Genomic DNA, 22,809 nt, shown 5'->3' on the forward strand with positions numbered 1-22,809 from the left:
TCCTTTAAAAGCCATCTAAGCACCTGGCTGTCACCACACCCTTCAGCAGCAAATTCCCTCTCATAATCCTGCACTGTTTAAAGAGGGACTCCCATCTGCATTTCCTCAATCAGTTGCCAGGTTCAGGTTTGCCAGGTGAGCCTGAATTCATGTGGTGCTGTGGGGAGAGGGAGGAAGTGGGGGATCTCTTCTAGACCTCAGGGGCCAGTTGGGATGACAGTGAGCCTGTGATTGCAAAAGTGCAGCTAATCCAGGCATTGTTTCTATCACTTTGTATTGCAACATAGCAGGGCCTGCCTCCCATCCTCCTAAGACGGCCTGTTAACCCTGCGTGACTCTATACGGTGATGAAGCTACTTCTCAGGGATGTGACTTTGCTCTGGTTTAGCCATTTCTGCCCAATGTTGCATATACGGAACAGGGACCAAATGTGTACACCTAAGAGCTAGGCAAAAATGGGTTAAAAGCTGGAAGATGGACTTCCTAAGGGAACTTGGTTGCTCCAAAATATTCAGCAGCCCTGGACTGGGGGACAGATGTATCCCTTTGGTTAAGCTTCTTAATGCAGTATGCACCCCGCAATATGAATATGGAGGATATGGAGTCTCTCTCTTCCCCCCCCCATTGCATTTGGCTCTTTCCTCCTCCATTCTGCACTGATGCAGCCGACAAAAGCTTTCCATCTGCTTAATCCCCCTCCCCCTGCAGCAAAGGAGAATGATTTTCAAGAACTTGCTATCAATCGTCTCAGCAATTACACTAAATTCTAGGACCAAGATGCTGACATTTATTCCCCCCCCCCCAAAGATGCAGGCAATGAAATGGCACTGTCATTCTCACCCTCTTCCCTTGGTCTGTTGCCACTGGTTCAAACGTTAGCCTAGTAACTCAGCTCTCCAATGGTGAGTCTCTCCTGCTTTCTCATCCTTTTGCCTGAGAGGATCCTGTGTTGCGGGACTGAAGAAAACTGGGGCAGCACGTGGGTTGCTGGAGGGCAGAGTTAACAGCTGGAACAAGGCACAGACTTTCAGCAAGCGGCTTTGGTGACAAATGTGGCCATCCCACTCATTCCAGCTTTTGGGTGACTGACAGTGGTTAAGTTCCCTTTCTGGGGTTTGTATTGGGTGTTTGTATCTCTTTTACAAGTTTCTTGTAAAAAAAATTCTTCTTTAAAAAAAATTCCATCCATTGATTAAATTTGCATGTGGAGAAAAGCAATAGTTCAAGAGTAAGAAGCATTCTTCCTCTTTGTGTGTCTAGTAGGCCTCCTCTCAGAAGAGGCATGCTGTGTGTTTGTGTGTGAGAGAGAGGAAAGGGGAATGCCTCTTCCAAGATGGCACTTTTTGTAAGCCATTGTTGTGTAAAAGTGCACATGCATGCATGTACACAAACCTTTTTAAAAAAAAACCCAAAGCCTGCCCAATTAATCAGGGAACCTTTTAAGATTTAAAGTTTGTTTTTAAAATAATAAATCAGTTAAATGTTGCAGCCCTTGTTTTCTGCAGGCCTTGAAAGTTACTAATCCACCTCGTGCTGTAAAATTTGGGGGCTCCTGCCAACCACAACCAGTAGATTATATTAAAAATACCCCTGAAAGCCAGCACTTGGCAGCCACAGAAGTGGCTCTCTCTACCTTTGTTGCCAAAACCCAGGCCAAACTGGAAGTTCTTGCTGAAGTCTTAGTTGTACAGTCTTTTGCTCCTGTCAGCCCCCTGACTCCTTGGGCTGCAGCTTGCTTATAGTTGAGGCCGCTGAATGTCAGAGGAAGTAAAGTCCCTCACTGTTTCAGTAGATAAACTCTTTTGAAAGAGGCTGGAGGTAGCACCCAGATGATAAAATAAACCTTTCCTGGGACTCAGCCATATAAATGTCTTGAGCACGTTCTGTGCCAGGGCTGGATTGGAGGTTGCAGCTCCGGCTTGGACATCTGCTGACACCCACCAGGGATGATTGGGGCTGACCACGGTTGAGCTGCCAGATGACCTTTTTCCCTGCAATCCCCTTAACATTGTTAGGAGATTGTGTTATTTAGTGCATGGAGGGGGAAAATGGCAGCCTAGGAGAAAGGAAATGATAGCCACCTCATTGTGGCTGCTGAAAAGACCAAGAAAAATCCCATGCCACCGTTTCTGCCCAGGTGAAGCTCCCCATGAACCTTGGGGGAATCCCACTCTCAGAGGAGGGGGTCCATCAGATGAAAGGGATGTGGGGGCTCCCTTGAACCTGCAGCCATGCCTGGCACAGAATGTGATAGACTGCATTGTGTTATGGTCTGTATTCAACACAGGCTACTGGGATGTGTTGCCATCTAAGTTCTTGGAGAAGGACAGCCATCATCTACATCCTTAAAGACTGTATTATAAGCTGCTTCTTCGAGAATGCTCCATTGTGCTGCTTTTGTTTTGGTTTTAAGTGTCAGTACTCTAAAAAAGTCCCAGGGCAGAGATGAACTATGAAAAGAAAAGTAGAATATGTAATTTGCACATTGCTTGTCGGGGCATGGGGGAGGAGGGTTTTTTTTTTTTTGCTCTGAGGCCATTTTCCTTCTGTGTTCCAACTTGAGGCAAGCTTATTCTGGTTGGGAGGGGGGCAAAGAATTGCAGTAATTAACTTGAAGTGTATTCTGCAAATGTATTCTGTAACACATTTGCTGCATGCTTGTAATCAATGGAGAAGTCAAGCTAGTTTGCCCAAAATGGAATAAAGACTGGAAACCTTTAGGGGGTTAGGAATTTTAAGAATGGCATAGTGTGTAGTCAGGGGATGAGTGCTGACTGTAAGATGAGAACACAGATTTCTGAAGCCAACAAGTAGGAGGTGGGGGAGGCTGGATGGTGTCACAACAAGTTCTCTCTGTTGGCCTATTGTTTTGAAGGGTGTCCTCTTAATTATTGATGCCACCTCAAAGCAGACTAGTAAATGTTGCAAAGCATTCTCATGTAATGTGGAATTCCCCTGTGGTGCTCACTGATACAGTGGTGGAAGACTGCAACAGGTTCTTCCTATTGTAGGTAGATTATTCATCTGCAGTTCCTTTAACAATAATGCATTTGGATTTCTAAACGGGAAGGACCCCAGCATTAGCCATCAATCTGCTGAATGTTGATTTAGTCAATGTATTGGCTACCCCATCCCAAAGTTACAAGGTGGGTTATGATGTTCAGTCAAACTTATAACTGCAAGTTTCAGAGTCCATCCTATAGTACCTGTTCCTGGCTGCCGAAAACTAGACTGAATACATGTGCCTTATACTGTGTTACTTCTGAAAGGTGCTTAGGCTTTGGCTAGCCAGGGAGAGAGAATTCCAAAGCCCAAGAACAGCCACCAAGAACATCTCTCTGTACCCTTTTGCAGTCTGAATGTTTTATGCATAAGAGAATGTTACCTCTTGCTGATCTTGGAAGGCTGTGGTGGAACATAAGAATGGGGACAATTTCGTAGATAGGCTAGAGCTTGGGGTAATTTCTGGTCCATATCAGACCTCTCTTGTACCTTGAATTGAACCGAAAAGGGACCAACTGCAAGCACAGGACATTAGCACAACATGCTCCCAATGACCCCCCCCCCCTTATCAACTGGCAGGCTGCAGCCTTTAACACCCGCTGAATCGTGTGCTAGAGCTTGCTGCTCCCATGGGCATCGTGTGGCAGATGCATCCGACATGATGGCTTAATTATTCTTTTTAAAGCACACTCCAGTCCCTCTCCCGGCACAACAACCTGCTCTGGTGCAGAGTTTTGAAATTGCTCCATGAAGGCAAGCACGTCGATATGCTTCAAATCTGTGTCCCCTTGCTCGGGTTGGTGGCTGTCACCGGGCAGTCATGCTGGGGATATCTCTTTCTGGGCAGCTGAACAGCTCTCCATCCATGTGTCAAGAGATAGGAGTGATGTGCTGCCATGTCTTTCTTTGGTTGTGTTGTAAGAGCAATAAAGATAAGTGGATACTCTGCTCAGGAAACATTGTCACTTATCTCTTGAGCCTGTGCACACCTCTCCACGCAGCGCTTTTGTTGTCTGCACACACGTCCGGCACAAACTCTGTTCTGCCAGGATATGTGTGCTCTCATCTTTCTCTCCCCAATGCACGTACTGTGGAGGAGAAACTTTCCCTGTCCTTTCTCTGCTCCTCGAGGGGAGACTGAATCCCTTATGGGTAGGGGTATCATTTTCTTAGCTTTCCATGTTCTGAAGAGATGAAGCCAGCATCGGTGATTTTCCTTGATTATAGGAACGATGCCAAACCAAGTAAAACAGAGCACTAAATATGCACTGAATGTTCTGTAGTTACAGCTGCAAGAGCTGTTTATATTAGAGTTACATTTAAAAGAATGATTGGGTAATCTAAGAGAGTAATCAGACATGGCAGAAATCAACAGTTCTGTAGAAGACAACAAAGGCTACAGTTACATCAAAGAAACTGAACTCTGTTTTTATATTTCAATAGCAATTCTGATGTATGAATTTGCTTTTATTAATGTATTTGTATGAATCAAGGAATTGGGAGTCTCATTAATGTCCTTTGATGGGCCTGCCCTGCAAATCTGATGCCTCTTCCCAGTTTGCTTATATAAATGATCCTTTCTTGCTGCATTTTATTCTACAGGGATCTCATGTGGCAACACTTTCTCATGCCACCTTCCCCCCCCCCCCTTTTCTGGTCTCCTTATATTCCAATCTGCAGTTATTCCTCTGTTCTGGCCATGCAAGCAATTTCAGAACAAACAAGCCTCATTCCTTTCCTGGAACACACAAACCTCTCCATTTTTGCACCTTGACCAAATGCTCTCCAGCTGCATGTCCTGCTGCAGGGGAATCCGGTAGCAGTAGCCTGTGTATCCCAAAGCCGTACTTTTTCCACTCCAGGATGCGTGCAGTGCTTGAGGCAAGATGGATTCATCCGACTTCCAGTTACGTGTCTCATAGCTGACATTCCTTTTCTTTTTAAGCCGCTGAGTTCTGTACAGGATTCCCTCCACCCTTCAAGTATCCGTTCTTTGAGGTGATGCAGAAGCATCTACCCAAGAAAGTGAATCTATGCTTTTCTTATGTGAGGAGAGGATTTGCTTGCAAGTCTTGAGTGCCTTCCTCTATACACTGAGGGATGCAATCAATTCTCTCTGCTAAGAAAAAATCTTCTGCAATGGGAGAAATGGCAGAGAGTCCTGCGACACCTTAAAGATGAAGGAATTTGGGCTGCAATCCTAGGAACACTTACTAGAGCAAGTCATTATTTTCCTGCCGTATCAAGTCAAAAGTCCAGCCTCCAGTTTCCACAGTAGTCAGTCAGATGCCTCCAGGAAACGCACTGGCAGGAGATGAGGGCTGTATCCTCTCCTGCTGTTGTTTCCCAGCAGCTGGTGTTCAGACTGTACATGGAGGTTCTCTGTAGTTATCATTACTCAAAGCTATTAATGTCCTTTCCTTTTCCTCCTTGAATTTGTGCAATCCCTTCTTAAAGGTCATCTAGGCTTGTGCCCATGACCCTAACATAAAGTATCCAATGTCTTTCTCCTCTCCAGCTGGCACTGTTAGTTTTGTTATCCTGGCCATATTCCAGATTTTTGCCAAGCGTTCTCAGCTTGTGGACATTTCTGCTGAACACTGTTTGCAAGTGGTTCGTTTTTTTCTGACTCTTAACAAGTCCAGAACTAAGACTTGACTTTCCTTAATTGCTACATTTGTTAATCCATCTGAACAACATATTTATTGGGCTAATAAGACTATTAGAATTTGTTGTTGGATCAGTTGCATGCAGTATTTCTTTCAGAATTGAAGTTTTAGGGCATGATCACACAATTAGTTCTACCCATTTGCCTTAGTTGTGAAGAATTCTCTAGGATAAATGATAGGGACAGTTCCTTTCAGTTGTTGAAATGTATTGTATTGCAACAACGTATTGTTGTATACAATTGTATTGTATACAAATGTAAATGTATTGTATTGCAACACACTGCTGCTATGGATTAAAGTGCTCAGTTGGCACCTGTATTTTGTTTACCTGCCTATACCTGGCATAGCTAATCTTCTGCCACAGGGATGACCGCTTTCTTATTACCCAAAAGCCTTAAGGTGCCTGCAATTCTATATAAACACAGAAGAAAATGCAGGATTTCGTATTGGGTGCAGAATTCCACATCCAAAGAATTATCCCTTTTTGTTTAAAGCAAATTTCTAATCCATATGAAAAACCTGTTTGCTTGTGTGTGGGCAAACAGGATGAAATCTGACAACCAGACAGAAAATGGAGATAATTCGTATTGGTCAGGAGACAGGGGACCTTTTTCTTCTCTAAAGTCTAGCAGCAATAACTGAAGTTCTGCTTGTTATGAATCAATTTGCTATTGGCTTCCGTTTCCATTCTAAATTGAATTTGAGCAGCCCAATGTAATGATTGAAGCATTACATCCTATCTTCACTTTTTTAAGTTTTGAGAAATGGTACTGTTTAGCTTGGTCTGAAGCTTCATGATAAATGGACATGCCCACCTCAAGTTTACAGTGAAAATCAATTTTAGCTTGCATCATCTCCAGCAGGCCTGATCTGAAAGCAGCTATACATCAACTTTGCTGATTTGCTGAAGCTAAGGAAAGCCTGAGTCTGCTTGGGGGACAGTCTGGGAACACTCTGTACCCTTTCGTGAACCCCCAGGCCAGGAGGCAGGCAGGGCATTAACAGCAGTAACTCAAAGAAAAATGAATGCAGTATTGGAAATCCTGTAAGTGCAGCATTGTGAATGTTGTGCTCTGATGCACCACAAAAGAGAGAGACCAGAAATTACATGCGGTGTGTCTGAGCAAGACACACCTGGGCTAATCAGTGAGCTGGGCTAATCAATGCATTGGCTCTACACCTGAAGATCCTTGACCTCCCCTGGAGGCTCCCCTTCCACTTCTGTTTGGTGGTTGGCACATCCTCCTTGGTGTCCGATAGACTTGAAGAGGTCAGAAACTTTCTCAGCATTTCACACTGTGGCAGCTCTGAGCTCACTTTCTGTCCAAAACTGAAAGAGAAAGAAGGAGCTGAGTGACAGCAGATCATAAACCAACCAGAAATCTCATCTGCCTTCCTTCCCTGGCATGGTCAAATTGCCCACGTATCTGATATCAAATTATCTAGTTTGGAAGTGGATCAGTAAAGGGGGCTCCATGGGGCTTGACCTGTTCTTGTGGACCCTGTACAGATTGTCACTCCAGGCTAGCAAGAAAATGAGACTTCCAACAGAATCTTCTCCCTTCTAAAACTTCTTTATGGACTAGAGGGACTGGAATTCCTTGGCAGGGGATAAGCTCTGTGGCGAAAGGTCCTGGGAGCAACTCCAGTGCTGAGACTCTTGGGTTTCAACAACTTCAAGGCTGATAAAGAACCTTGCTGAGATCTAGAGAGCCACTGCCAGCCAGACTTGGCAATATTGGTCTCCATAAACTAGTGGCTTGACTCAATACAAAGTGGCTCTTGGCTCAGGAAATAGATCCTGCCGCCATTGGTGTATCGGGCTCAACTGCCTCTCATTGGCAGTGATACTCTGGAGTCTTAGGCTGAGGGGGACCTTTTCCATCACCTGCTGCTTGGTTTATGATCTGCTGTCACTCAGCTCCTTCTTTCTCTTTCAGTTTTCGATGGAAAGTGAGCTCAGAATTGCAGATATCAGGGCAGTGAACCTGGGACCTCTGAAGCAGGTACCTGTGAACACTGCCCCCAAGGCTTGATGTGGTTGAAGTTGGCTTTGTTGGACCAAATTGGGTGACTCTACACCCCCCCCCAACCATCACCCCAGGGTGAAGCCCTGACACGCAATGCAAGTCCAAGGCCCCTTGATTATCAGAAAAATCTGCAAATGGGTCATTGTGTATCTCCCTCAAAATGTGGGTCTCAAAACATACTCTTGACTGGATGTAAAGTATTTCCGAACTGTCTACAAAGCCAAAACTGGGCAGGCACATAGTCTGAATACTACATAATTGTCGAAGTGGGGTTGTTGTGTGCCAAGTAGTGGGCAGCCTTGGAGCACGAAGGCATTGTGCATCACCAAGGTGTATAAGCAGATACAAGCCTCTTCAGTCTTGGAGTGGTGGAAGGAGACACTCACGTTGCACCTCCAAGCCCACATCTCTACGCGCAGAGTGGCAAGCTTCACTTCCTCGCATTCTGAGCTGTGCTGGACTTCACTGGGCTGTGTGCAAAAAGAAGATGAAGGTCGGCTGATCACTTCTTCCATCTGATTGCAGCTCATTATTTTTATTAGCCCATGAAGTCTGCTGGAAAGATGGAAATAGGAAACAGACTGCTTTCTCCGCTGCTTTTCTTCCATGGCTGTGGTTTTATTAATTTCCCAGAGGAAGAGCAAAGGCTGATGTGCATGAAGAAGGAGTGGGGCACCAGCCAACAGGGTATTGCAGGATAAACAGAAATAAGGGCAAGAGTCCTCTTGCCTGTGCTGGGGGAATCTCAGGAGCAAGCACCAAAGAAATCATTCTGTAGATGTGCTTACAGGGCTGTGAAAGTATTTCAGATTCCCAGTCATTGGCCTCCAACATTTAGGAGTCAAAGCTGGCAGAAAAAGGCAGTTGCGTAGGTGACACCAGTTAGCTGTTAAGGACTCTGTGCCAAAATGGCATGTTTGACATTTTCCCAGCATTGTGTATTTTTTTTTTTTTTGTATTTGTTTGAGATTATATTGGGTTCAAAACTGAAGCGTGACTTTGAAGAACAGCAAAATAAACTGTCCCCTTTTATTAACTGCAGCCACCAAATGCTTGACAGAACGTTCTCTGCTGTTAGTTTCTGGAATATGCTCAGGTTAGAACTTTGGCAAACCTCCAGGGAGAGCAAATCTGAGGAATGTGATGGTTGCGCTGTTCAAACTTTGGGTGGGGTGATATTATAAACAAGCATTTTCAGTCAATCTTGGGGATCTCAAGTGGTGTTTACACCTGGGTAATGTCATAGGGTCATAGATTGTATTGCTGCTTGCTTGTTTTGTTTCTGGACCAATAGTCTGAACCATTTTTTTTTAACAACCCAGGGTGCATGCACTTTGGGTTGTATCGCATATGTACCCCACTCAGAAGCAGAATACATTGGTGTCAAATTGGGAATGCAGTGTACAAGCAACTAGTGCTGGGCTTCTTTCCCTTTCAGCATCTCAGCAGGGCATGAACCTAACAATGACTCTGATTCTGTCATTGCAGAGAGCCTGTCCTTCGCTTCCTTGTCTGGAATGGCTATATTTTGTTCACTCACTTTCCAGACAACCTTGTCAGGCTGTTGCATTTCAGTGCCATCTGAGCTATTGTCCTGTGTGTGTTTAATCCTGATCTGTGGTTGGGGGACACTCATAAAAATCTGGTTGCTGTTCCTCTCTCTCTATATTAGCCTGTCTATAGCCCTATAATAAATACAGGTGGAGCCTATTTATCCGCATTAGTTCCGTTCTGTGACTCGGCGCAATTAGCAAAAAACGGGTTGTGCTAAATTCCATAGAGTTACACAAATACACTGCAACCTGACACTTCCGAATGGAAAGAAACTAAGGCAGCTGTTATCAATCCCCTCCGCTCCGTACTCAGCCCTCCCCGTTGGCAGCTGCCCAGCTTCTTTCACATGGGATGCTGATCTTTTAAGAGTCCAGCCCTATGCGTTTCTACTCAGAAGTAAGCCCCATTGTAGCCAATGGGCTTACTCCCAGGCTTACTCCCAGGAAAGTGTGGAGAGGATTGTAGGCTATATCTCATGCTTTGCTTGGTGGGAAGGCTTACTTGTGTCAGTGATTGGCTGCACCATGGGGGGGATTTGGCAAACACTCCCTGGGTTTTTTTAAAGCAATCCCCTCTGTTGCTATCATACCTGCCCCTGTGTGAGTTAGAGTGAGTGAGTGAGAGAGCTCCACCTTGCTGCACGTGTTCTGGTTACAGAGATTTTCAGCCCCCCCTTCCCCTCTTCAGCCTCTTTGTTGGCTCAGGGGCTCCAGGAGTGTTACTGTTGCTTTGCAAGGGGAACTCTTCCAGGGCTCCAGGGTTATTTCCCTGCCTGGGCGAGGCAGAGCCTTTTTGCAGTGTTTTGGGCTGCCTGGAAATGGAGCAAGATGCCAGCACAGGGCAAAGGAGGCAAAGGTGTGTGTGACTTTTGGTTCCCCCACCGCATTGAGACAAATCCGCAGATAAAAAAAATCCATAGATAAATAGGCTGCACCTATACTCCATTATAATTCTGCTTCCTGCTAAGTGCACTACTAGTCCCTTTTAGGGAGAAGGGCGGGATACAAATAAAGATGATGATGATTATTATTATTATTAGTGCTGGGGGTAGGAAGAGATCCTGTGTATATGCTTGTCACGTTCCTTGCTTATTCTCTTCCACCTGAAGATGGAGTAGCTCTAGAGTCATTGTTAATCACCACCTTGACCTGTTGAAGACAGAATTGTAGACCTGTTTTGTTTCACTCTTTTGAGTCTTCTGTAGCTTAACCCATTTCTCTCTAGCCCACAAGTGTATACATTTGATCCCTGTTTCGTATATGCAACGTTGCATATACAACGTTATATGCATATGTGCGCATATATATGCATATACATATATGTATATGTGTATGTATATATATGTATATATGTGTGTGTGTGTGTATGTGTGTGTGTGTATGTGTATATATATGTGTGTGTGTGTATGTGTATATATATGTGTGTGTGTGTGTGTGTGTGTGTGTGTGTGTGTGTGTATGCGCATATATATATATATATATATATATATGCAACGTTGAGCAAAAATAGCTTAAACTTTGTGCAGCATCACCCTCTGCATGTTTACCTGGAAGTAAGTTCCACCGTGTACAGTGGGGCTTGCTCCTGGGTGCATAAGAGTTATGGCAGCGCATCCTTGATTCTTCTCTAGGTGGTACTCACCCCTTGGCCTGTGGAACTCTTATCCTGGCCCCTTTTTTGCATTGCTGTGGCACCCATGTGTGAGAAACTGCGAGCAGGATGATACACAAGGCAGATCAAAGGCAGCCACTCCAATTTCACCGGGAAGAAGGAAGTTTATGCTGCTCTGCTAAATCCTGATAAGATTTACCCCCTTTTTAAATGTCACTGGATATGAGTCACTGGCACTGTAAGTTCTCCTCTGACGTGGCTGCTCCAGATTTCTCTGCAGTGTCTGCCTCCCCCCCCCAGCCGCAAAATGAGAGGATGTTGTGTTTGCATTTGGATCTGTATTCTCATGCTTTGTTGATCCTGGGCTTAGCGCAGAGCCTTTTTTTTCTGAGTTAAAACCTGGGAGAATTTGGGGCCAGCTGTGCTAGCAGGCTGCAGACAGATCAACCGCATTTGCAGCACACTAAGGGATGGTTCATGTGCAGGGCCACCCTGATTTAAGTTACATTGGGCATGTACAGGTTACTGATGAGCTGCTGGCCAACCAGAGCTCTTCAGTTTTGTTGGGTTACTTTAAAAAAATCTTTACCCTGCCTTTCAGTCCTGAATCAGGTCCACCTAGGATAGCTAACAAACAAATTTAAAAATGGGCATTAAAATTACAAGAGACAAATGGGATACCCACAACATACTATTTTTCACACCCCTGTACTCAACTAATGGTGATACATTTCTCTATATGTCCAACTTCCCTAGTTTCTGTTTATTTATTTTTCACATTTTAATACCATCATTTCTCCAAGGAGCTCAGTTCCTCTGCTCCTTTGTCCTCACAACAACCCTGTGAGTTAGGTGAGGCTGAGAGAGAGAGTGACCTCTCTCTGACCCAAGGTCGCCCAGGAACCTTCAGGGCTGAACGGGGGTTTGAACCTGGATCTTCCAGGTCTAAGGCCAAATGCCAAACCACTGCACCATCCTGACCACATTGTGTCTTTTCAGCTATCCACTCTGGGAGAGCAAGGGTGGAGGTCATGGACCTTGCAGCCACTATTGACACAATTCCAGGCTGCCTTGGAGTGTTGCCCGCTTCTTCCCCTTTAAAAAAAAAATGGAAGTGGAAGAAGGAGGCAGCACTGCAGACCCAAAGCTGCCTGACTTTGGAGTCTTTGTCTGACTCCAAGTCCCCAAAATTGGATTGAAGCCTTTTAAGTCTCAGCCCACTCAACTCCCCCTTGCAAACCATCTTTCCTTTCAACAGACCTTCGTTCCAGCTCCCTTCCCTGCCAGCCAGCCTGCATGATGCAGAGAGGGGCTCGCAGTCCACATCGACTCTTCTCTGTGCACACTGTCACAAAGGCAGAAGAGGCTGAGGACTTTTGCCTAGCTGCTGGCTTCAGGCAGATATTGGCAAAGTGGAGGGTCAGATAATATTGGAAGTAATTACAGTGCCATCATCATCAAACCACAGTTACTTGGGGGGGGGGATTTGTAGGCATGGCCCTGAGGCAGAAGAAGGGCAAGGACACCAGTGAATAACTCCAAAAGGGCTGTTACCAAAAGGGCTGTTTTGTTTAGGAGGAATTATTACACTGCCCTTTTAGAACCTCAGGATCACAGGCTGCACAACAAGATGGCGTAATGCAGAGAAATTCCCTTTTAGCTTAAAGAGGAGACTGGGAGAAAGATAACATTTAATAAAAGATTATAACTTTATTACAAAAGCACAAAGGTAAACATAATGCACATAGAAAAATGATAAGTATGTTTCGTGGTCCTAGTACTTGAATCCAGTGTACCTAGCTTTCATGGTGGTTGCATGTAAAAAGTATTTGGTGCATCCGAGGAAATTAGAAAAAGGAAAGGTTGTAGGGAAGGATGTTAGGGGTCCCTGGTCTGCCAAACCCAGTTGCTAACTAAAGATGGGGAGAGAAGGGGAGAAAGGGGGAGAGAAGGAAATAGTTTCAGGCGCCAGATAGTTACCTGTCCTGTAGAGCAGTTGGGGGGGCAGTCCTGTGTAGAGAACCCTCTGACACATGTGTCCTTGGAGGGGGAGCCAGAGAGAGAGATGTGGGCGAAGCCCTCTCTTAAAAAGGGGTTTTCTGACTCTGCTGAACTGAATGGTAACTTCCTTACCACCATTCAGCAGGATAAACATTGAAAAGATCAGGATGTCCCTTATCAGCAAAATTCAGTGGGGTCTAATGGCTGGCTTCCTAGCTGGGGGAACTTAAACAATACAGTGAATGGCAACCCAGGAAGGCAGTTCAATTTTGCAAATGGTACTTAAGCAGTGATTGAGTTAAACAATACAATGAATACAGTAATGTAGGAGACTGGGTTAAAACAATACAATGAATAGGAGACACTTAAACAATGATTTACTATGCCAGACTTCTTCCTATAATATGTGAATTTTGTAACCATGAGCTTGTGACTTGACCAGAGTTTTTTTTGGAAAAGTGTGCTGGGAGAAGTGTGGCCTGCATGAAGTTTTAGTAACATAACCAGATATAAAATCACAACTAAGGAAAAAGGGGATTTTCTTGTAACAGAGCATGGTCCAACTGTGAGTCCAGCGGCGGCATCACTCGCTCACAGCCTTCTTGGGGTTGTATTCTTCTGTATGCTTATCACATGAGGGAGTTCAGCAGCATGAACCAACCCTGTGAGATTTTGCAACAATCACGTTCTGACTTTTATCACCCTGAATAGTTTGGTGTCACATGCAAACAAACAGCATTCAGTGCTATGATCACCTTGGTTCAACAGCACATATCTCTTGTACTGAGTCTTGGAAGCTGCATAAGATTAAGTCTAGGGTTGCTTCCCCTTTGATCAGTTCCAAGGCTGATTGTTCTAGCATGTACAGCCACTTGGTGTGTCTGGAAATTTTCTCTTTTCCTGGCCTGAACATGAATTTATCCAGTTCTGTGTGAGGATAAATGAAATCATCCATCCCTCCAACACTTTTTTTCCTTTGGAAACCTCCCTGATTTTTTTCTCCACTTCAAGATCACCTTCCTTATTTTGATCAAGTAGGTGATATCATGTCCCTAGTACGAAATTATTATTCAGGCCTGGCATTTCCATTCACAGTAATGCTGTGAAGGAGCCTGGTCCCCCAAGTGTGTTAACATCCTATCAGTAATCTCTCTTTGTTATGTTGCGTGACTTAGAATAGCCCTCATTCTTGACCCTTTTTGAAAGGGAGTAAAAATAGCAATTGAACCCAAGCACACATCTCCAGTGCTGGATCCCCCTGGCTTGTGGTGCAGTTAGCATTGCAGCTCTTTCTTGGATCACATGTTCCTACCTGTGTGGGATCAAACTGCTCAGAGTATTCCCTTGCTCTGATTTAGAGCAAGAATGGGTTCTCATTCCCAGTTTAGTGCTCTTTTGGGGAGGGGGAGGCTCTTGCAGGGCGTCTTCTGCCAGAAGCATTGTGGAGAAAGGATGATGCCCTGCTAAGTACTGATCTTTCAACTATTGAGGTGCAGGGAAGAGAGGCCCTCCCCTTGAAGCGAAGTCTGTGGATGTGCTTGTGTGCTATTGTCACATTGGAAATCTTGGGGGGGGGGAGCAGCTGGCCTGTTCAGATTGGGGAGGGCATGCATGGGTGTACGCATGGCACCCTTTGAATGAGGCACAGAGGGATTGTGATGTGCAGCACTCTTTAGCAATGAATGGAGGGTGAGAGTTGGATTTCTCAGCAGCCTGTGCTGAAATTCATTTTTTCTTTTCCTCCTTTTGTTTCAGTTGGAGACAGAAGATTTTTCTTTTTGCATGTGATTATTTTCTGAAGACGAGTAGGTGAGCAGGTAATTTTTTCTATCTTAATTGCAAGGCTTTTTTCACGCTGTGTGTGTGTGTGTGTGTGTGTGTGAGAGAGAGAGAGAGAGAGAGAGAGATGGGGGTGAGTTGTAAGGGGTGCTCAGTTCATTGCACATGTCTTGTGCTTCAGGCTGTATGTATTTTTCACCACCTCTGTAGGTGGTAGAGATTTAAGAGATGCTCCAGTGTCCTGACTGTCTTTATTATGGAAAAAATAATTAGATAAAAGATAAAAAATTGTTAATTGGGTTTTGCCACACTTTGCATATTAAAAATTCTTTGAAGAAATAACTCTGCATTTTGCTCATTAGCATCTTGGTACCTAACTATCTGCGATGATGAAGCAAGTAAAAGCATTCTGTTTTTCTTCTTCATTTTATGCAAACTTCAACCAAGGGATAGTGACTTACAGAAAGAATTGCATTTCTTCCTCTACTCCCCTTTCCCTCTCTTTTCTCTGTTGCCTCCCTTAGATTGATTTCTAGATTGTAAGCTTCTTGGGGCATAGACCTTGTTTGGTATTTTCAAAGCTGTAATGATAATTCTGTCTTGATTTTTACTTTACTTACTAAGTTTTACTTTCTAGCAAATGCTTCTTGCATTGGGTCTTTGAGTACTTCAGATATTTGCTATTGCTGTTCTTGATGGTCTGACCATATTTGAATGGACTTGAGCTCACTTTATATGAGATTTGGGGATCTCTTTAGTGTAGATTCTGTCTTAAGTGTGCTCTGTACCCTTTCTGTCCCATCAGTTTCACCACCCCTTTCCAATATGCTGCTTATACAAGAAAAGTCAGCTGGGAAGTGGGGTGCATGTGGCTTGCATGGAAAGAGATGGATTCTTATGACTTTATTCTGAGGCTTATAGGATCCCAGTCCATTCCAGTAAATGTTTCAGTGCCTATCCAGAACAACATACCAACGGCTTTATTTCTGATTCCTACAGCACAGGATCTAGAATTCCAGCCCATTATAATGCATTTCTGTGGCTGTTCTTCATATGCAGGTGAAAATGGAAGGAGAGGCTGCAGGTGTATTGCGGCTGGCTGGTTGCCTATCCAGAAACTCATGCACTTGGTGACCATTCTCTGTCGTCCAGCCCAGGGGTCTGCAAACTATGACCCAGTGTTCACATCCAGCCCACCACAAAATTTTATCCAACCCTCAGCAACTGGTTTTTGTTTTTTTTTGTCAGAGCATTTGCTAACTTTTGACATTTTTACTCATTATATAATCATTTCTCAGTTTAAGCACGGCATTGTTTCTTTGTAATTGTCACATTTATCTTTTGTTCTGAATCATATCAGACTGATTACAAAAAAGATGCAAGTAAAACTTATTCATGCATTCATTTATTAAACTGATTTTTTCAGACCATGAAAATGTGTCAAAATATATGATGTGGCCCTCATACTGAAAAGTTTGGAGGCCCCTGGTCCAACCCCATCCTTGGGGTGAGGCGGGAAAGGGGAACCACTTTTGAGGAGCCCTTTGCCCATCATCGGGCAACTGCTAGATGGATCCCGGCAGCTTGGTGGCCTGGGGGGGGGAGCAATCAACAGCCTTGTCAGGAGCAAATAACAGGCTCTGTGGCACCCGCGGCTGCTGCCTAGATGTGTCTTTCTGAGGCTGCTCCTCCTTTTCATATGAAGAGGTGTAATTATCTATAGAGAACCCGTTACAGAAGAGTGGAGGATGTGGGACCTGCCATGCAGAGGGAGGTGAGAGGTGACAGGTCCAGCTGGGAAAATGTCATATTTTACACTGGAGGGGAATTGTTTAGCTCCGCAGAACGGCTGCTCTTTCCATCAGGCCAGGTGGGAGGCTGCAGCGGGGGAAGTGAGCAGGTTGAGACAGTGGCAATGAAGCCTCTGACAGTTTGCAACAATTTCAGTATGCAGAAGAAGCTGAGGAGGGAAAAGGTGGAGGTCAGCCATTTGGGAAGGGAGAGCAGACGGAGGTCCCTTCTCTTTCTCCAGCTTGGTCCTGCCATTTCCGTTGGCAGTGGCAAAGGTTTCCTTCTTGCCCTTTTGCCAATTTCTGGAGTCCCTTTCAGCAGCATTGCAGAAAGCCCTGTCATCCTATCTTCTACGTGAGTCCCAACCATTTCCTTGGCCTGCTCTATGCTTGCAGCAGAACAAGGGTTTTGAATCCTCATGTGGTTGAGTAGCTGGGTGACTGCAGAGATTTTTTTATTCAGGAGAACCATTGAAAAATGTGATTTCCTCCCCCCCACCTCCCTCTCATGCAGTTTGTCCAAAGAACTCTGGCCCCTTCTGTCAGAAGTCCACCACCCTATTCCCTCTTCATTCTTTTGCAAGGGTAGACCAGTTTCTTTAAAAAGCACTGGAAAAATAAACAAAATGTGATCCAGCCATGCCACCTGTGTGGGAGCAAGTGACTTAACTTTTCTCTAGAACAGGCCTTATAACAAAGGAACATTTCGCACACTGGAGGCTGAAGTTCACTCTGTTGACTTGGTACCTGTGTAGACCAAGCCTTGTGTGGAATTCTGACCACTGCAGCTGCACAGTGGTCCACAGGAGTCTTGAGTGGGTTGGCTCTACAATGCTTGGTTCCACCTGCCTTCCTTGATGATTATCTCAGTTTTGTTTGCCCTCATAACAAGCCCGTGAGGTTAGAGATCAGGTTGGTCCCCACTCTGTCATCAGCTGAAAACCCACTTGCTCTTTCTAGCATGCGGGGTTTAGTGTGATTCTTGAGCACTGCACTGCTGATTGCTTTTTATTGACAATTTCATATTTATACTGCTTTTGTCATCTGTTCTGGTCAATTTGATTGTTGTAATGGTTTGTCCTAAGTTACTGTGGGCACCTCCCTTTTGGGTCAGGGAAGGCAGGGTGAAAATACTTTAAATAATTGTTTGATCAGATTGTTCTGAGACATGGTGACATGCCCCCATTGCAAGGGTGGGGTCCTCTAGCGACTTGGAAGTTAATCACATTCTTTGTCCACTGGACCATGTCTGCGTTCCTTTGGATTAGATCCTTTTCAAAAAGGCTTCTCATTTCTGCAGCTTTTGAATAGACTTGGCACCTGCCTATTTTGAGCATCTGCTGCTGATAAACCGTGAACCCGAGAAGCTAAAGTTAGAAGTCTTCCGAGCCAACGTTTCCCCTGCTGAACCTCGGGATGGAAAAGTGTTGATCAATTATTAGCAAGGATTACTTTGAGGTGTCTTCTTTCTTGTTTTCTGTCAAGAGAGGGCTGTCTGCAGCCATCTGCAGAGACAGGGTGGGTTGTCTTGTCACTTTTGTCTTTGTTACCAGTAGGCTGGATTTGGCATAATTGTCGGGTGCTCTAGCCTCTTGCTTTTTTTGTCTCTGTAGAGGGTACAGATGTGTTTGCAGCTTTGATGCAGTAATTAAGCCAATTGCACCCGTGGCCCAAATGGGACATTGACCAAAAATTCCTGCATTTTAAAAAGTGACATTGTGGCAAATTGTGGCATTATTGAGGAGAAGACTCCTTAAATGCAAATTGTGGAGTAAGAGGAACATTTTTAGTGGCAACCAGCTGTTTGAAAGAGAGGATTCCATTTTGCTCTGTTCTGCCTTTTTCCCAGGGGTTTAGAAGAGAGTTTTCCATTTGGCAAAGTGGCAGAGCTGAGCCATAGACAGCCAAAGAGTGGGAATGGGCTATAACTCAGGGGTAAAGCACCGTCCTTTACTTGCAGAAAATATCAGTTTATATTTTCTGATATACCCTGGTAGCATCTCCAGGTAAAGCTGGGAAAGACCCCTTTCTGCCCAAAATTCCAGAAAGCTGCTACCAATCAGTGTACCCAATATTGACGAGATGGGCCAAGGGTCTGACTCGATATAAGTGTGGTTTATATGTTCATGGGAAAATCCAAATACAGACATACCCCCGTATCTGGTTAAGTGAAACTATGGATATGGGCGAACACCGCTCCCCCACTCTCCTGTGGAGGGTCATCTGAGCCCAGCAGGGCCACACATATCCGTCCGCAGCCTCTGCTGGGCTCAGATTGAGCCTTAGAATGAAAAACATGTGACTTCCAGTATTTTAATAAACCAGAAGTGACTTTTAATTGCCTCATAAGGCATTAAAAAAATGGCATTAAAGGCATTAAAAAATGTTATGACAAAAGGCATTAAGAGTCACTTCCAGTTTTTTTGAAAAACAAGAAGTCACGTGTTTTTCATTCCAAGGCTCAGTCTGAGCCCAACAGAGGCTGCAGTTGGATGCGTGCGGCCTCTCCTGGGCTCAGACAACCCTCTGGAGGCGAGGGGAGCAGAGCTCTCCTTGCTGTCTGGGGGCCCAGTGAAACCAATCTGCGAATAAGTTAATCTGTGAATAAGGGCCCTCCCTGTAATGGGAAAACTCCAGGCATCCTTATTATTGTCAGTAGATGAAAACACATATTGGGGGGGGGGATGTTTTGGGAGATGTTTTTCCTGTTCATGTTCTCTAAACCACTTGTCAACTTTCTGGGTCAACATGTGCTTTTTCCAGGTCTCAAACAACAAGTTCCTGAAGCAAGAAATGCCCTTGTGCTTCTCTTGAGTGCTGAATGTGGCATTTATGTGCAAGGAAATGCTGCTTGCATTTCTGAGTGTTGTGCTGAGCAGAACAGAAGTCTGAGAGCAAACTGGAGCACGAAGATAACAGGTTTTGAGCCCTCTGGATTTGAGAGTACTGCTTAGAAGGCTGTGAGCAATGTCTGTGAAATCTCAGAAGGTGGAGGACAAGGATGGCTGAGTGGGATTTCTAGCGGCTAGGAAATTTAGCGCATCAGTAGTGCCTGCAGTGCTGTTCTCATGACTTATAGAAGCGAAAAGAATTATGGAAAATGAGCAATGCCTAATTTGCATACTCGATGCAGGTTGCAGGATTCAGAATGTGTGATGTTTTCTAAAACACAAACAGCCCTTTACAGGCTCATTGCACCTCTTTGCTAATCTCTAGACATCTCCATATTGTGTGTGTTTTTTGCTGTCTTGGCACTGTGTTTAATATAGTGCCACATCACCCCAGAGTTTAGATTAGTAAATTGGCAGGTGCTTGTAGGAGAAGCTGCTGCTGACGATCACTGGTTGTTTTCATAGTTATGCTTGATTAGGAAACCTGTGTGCGGTTTCTGGCTTGTCTTCAGTTTGGGGCATGCTTTTCTTTACTGCCATTGAACAGATGGATGGTTGGACTGCAGTGTTTGCACCACCAGCCTTTCCCCTTTCATGGAGAAGGAACAGCAGCTCTTGGTAGAGAACATGTTTTCTATGTGGAAGGTCTCGGGTTCAACCCCTGGCAAATCCAGGTAAAGGATCTTGGGTAGCAGCGGAAAGACCCCAGCAGAAAACTCCATTTGTTAATTTATCCAGCTGATGCTGTCCTGGGAATCTGGGTTCTTCTTCCTCTTCCTCTCAGCGAATATGCTGCTGTATGTGCCACTGGGATTCAGGTGTCTTTTATGACACATTTCTAGGCAATATTTCTCCCCTTGTCAATGGACAATCGCTGGTTTCTTAGATCTTCCTCAATGCGTTTGAGCCATTGTTTTCTTAGGTGCTGCTTGTTGAACTCTCCAGTAGGGAGGTTGCTTTCGCCAGAGGAGCTTGTATGGTGTTCATTCTGCTGGCATGGTGCAGCAGAATGAACGATTGCAGCCTGCGTTTTTGGATTTGTTCTTCAACTGAAGGTTGATGATCGCACTTTATCCGAATTGTCTTGTTAGGATGGCGAAAGATCAATCTGGAAAAACCAATCTGGGCTTTAAATGGCTTGAGTTTATTTGATATCAAGTATGGGGCTCTGTATTCTTAATGCTGGAGACTTGATCAATTAGCAAAGCTTGGAGCGCATAGTGGTGCCTCCATGTAATTGTCTCCACAGCTGCTGAAGCCTGTCTTCCAATTATCATTTTAAAAGCTGCTATTGAGGCGAGGGCGGGTGGAAGCTGCTGTAATGGAGAAAATTGCTGTTAATGGCTTTGCCATCTTAAACTGAAGATTAACTGGAAGGCCCCTTGCAAGAACAGTGTGGAAACTTCCCAGAACCCACTGTGCTCTCCAGCTGGAAGGTTCAGCTTTGGGAAGCAGATGTGCAAGGGGGATTGTCCTGCACCAGGCAAGGGCCAGAAGTGCTGCCGAATGAACAGAAGGAGAGCCTAATGTGGTCAGAGTGCATGCCTTTGCAACTGCTCATATTGTGGACCAGCTGGCTCCCTGCACAAAATCTGGATCCAAGGGAGTTTCTTTCTCTCACTTTCCCCCGAGCAGTTAGCAGGTTGCACAGGGGAGACTTGAATTCACATTTCCACTCAGTCACAAAGTTCATGATTTATAACATAATGCCTCCTTTGGAGTCAAAATTTTTCTCCTCCTCTCATAATACTTGAGAGTTCAAATTTCTCCAGTGACCAGGAATGTCAGTCAATCCAGGACAAACAAAAGGAGTGCTCCAAATCCTTAATGTGCTTCCACAAGGTGTGGGGATGTTTACTTGGTTAGCTGGCTTTAAAGAGGAAGGAGACAAGTTCAGGGAAGGGAACCATCAATGGCTTTTAGCCATGCAGCCTAATGGAACCTTCACCAGATCCATTCCAGGCCCAGCTTACATCCAAGTATCAATTACTGAGGGGGCAAAGCAAGGGAAGGCTGTTGCCTTTATGCCCCACTTCTGGGAGACATCGGGTTGGCCATTGGGATTTCACAAGGACTAATTGAGCCTCTTGGTCTGTTCCATTAGGGCTCCTGTTCTGTCCTCCCTGGGTGGCCTTGGCTTTAACCCATTTTTGCCTGGCCCACAGGTGTACCCATTTGGTCCCTGATGCCTATATGCAACGTTGGGCAGAAATGGCTTAATACCAACCCCACCCCACAGGATTCTTGTGAATATAAAACGGGATGTCCCTATTTGCATTTCACTAAGATCCTTGGAGAAAGAGTGAGTACAAATGTGTTTAAGTATTAAATATTGCAGATATGAAGAACCTTGCCAGCACTCTGGACAGCTCCCCAGCTTGCATTGTTTTTGTTCTAAGCTTAATTTGGAAGCCCCTTGAGGCAGGTTAATAGTTGAAAATGTAAAATCCTATTAGGATGTAGCTGAGCCTGCCAGCATTTTCCATAGCTGAAACTTAACCACTGAGAGAGAACTAAGCAATACAAACAGATCCTTCCAGATGTTCTAAAAGGTTCTCAGGCTTTACTTGTGGCAAATCTCCAGGGCCAGACACCAGGAATATCTCTGTGCTCTCTGAACTGGGTGGCAAGGACATATTTGCTGTAAAAGGGGCAATCTTGGCTGATATTTGGGTGCACCCACAAAATTTGTCCCTTATCTGCATTCTGGAATTGCAGGCTCTTTGGGGAAAAATATTATTTATAATATGTATAACTGAATTGAATTTATAATTGAATTAAATGAAGTTTGCAATTAGAAAAAAGAAGGGGAAGAGAGACCCCTTGAGAAAGGATTGTAAAGTAATCTGGTTTAACTTTTGCTAAAAGAAGTTATATGATGGAAAATAGCACAACTTTTAAATTAAGCCATTTCTGCCCAACATTGCATATACGCAATAGGAATCAAGTGTGTATAGCTGTGGGCTGGGCAGAAATGGATTAATGGCCGATATACTGTATCTTCAATGCACATTTATGGATTATTTATTTTGTTTATGACATTTGTATCCTGCCTTTTCCTCAAGATGCTTACAGGTGGCATATGTGGCTTTACCACCACCCTGTGGGGTAGGTTAGGGATGGTGACTAGCCCAAGATCACCCAGTAAGATTAAAGGGTGAGTAGAAATTGGATGGTGGACACTTACACAGGCAACATAGAAAGGTCTCTGCTCCCAACAAGCCTACAATAAGAATGGAGGCAAATGCTGTGGTGCCTGTTGAAGCTTGGGTGTGTTTGGGATTATGGAAGGAGGATTAAGGGGTTAAGCTAGTGGTTCCCAAACTTTTTCAACTAATGGCTCCCCAACCTTCAGGGCCATTGACTGCGGGTCCCCATTAGGGCTGCAATCCTATACATTGTATAAGCAGTGGGTTATTCGCAAGTGCTCCGTGGCTCCCCTGGCTGGTTTCCGTAGCTTTCTGGGGAGCCATGGCTCACA

General features: G+C 44.7%; 1 protein-coding gene across 9 annotated transcripts in view; it reads left to right on the forward strand.

The window, feature by feature from the left end:
• Positions 1-22,809, forward strand: part of KIAA0513 (KIAA0513 ortholog) — a 55,431-nt gene that overhangs the window by 7,725 nt on the left and 24,897 nt on the right. For 3 of the 9 annotated variants that reach the window (XM_066637592.1, XM_066637601.1, XM_066637600.1), the window contains exon 2: positions 14,624-14,685. The exons of 1 other annotated variant lie outside the window; for it this stretch is intronic. The gene's annotated coding sequence lies outside the window, so the exon portion shown is untranslated. Of the gene's footprint in view, positions 1-11,070; positions 11,106-14,222; positions 14,359-14,623; positions 14,686-22,809 lie in introns of those variants that run through there. 5 more of the 9 variants (XM_066637595.1, XM_066637593.1, XM_066637598.1 and 2 more) reach the window with 4 other exon arrangements.

Source organism: Tiliqua scincoides, chromosome 9, assembly GCF_035046505.1.
Source record: "Tiliqua scincoides isolate rTilSci1 chromosome 9, rTilSci1.hap2, whole genome shotgun sequence".
NCBI classification, from domain to species: Eukaryota; Metazoa; Chordata; class Lepidosauria; order Squamata; family Scincidae; genus Tiliqua; species Tiliqua scincoides.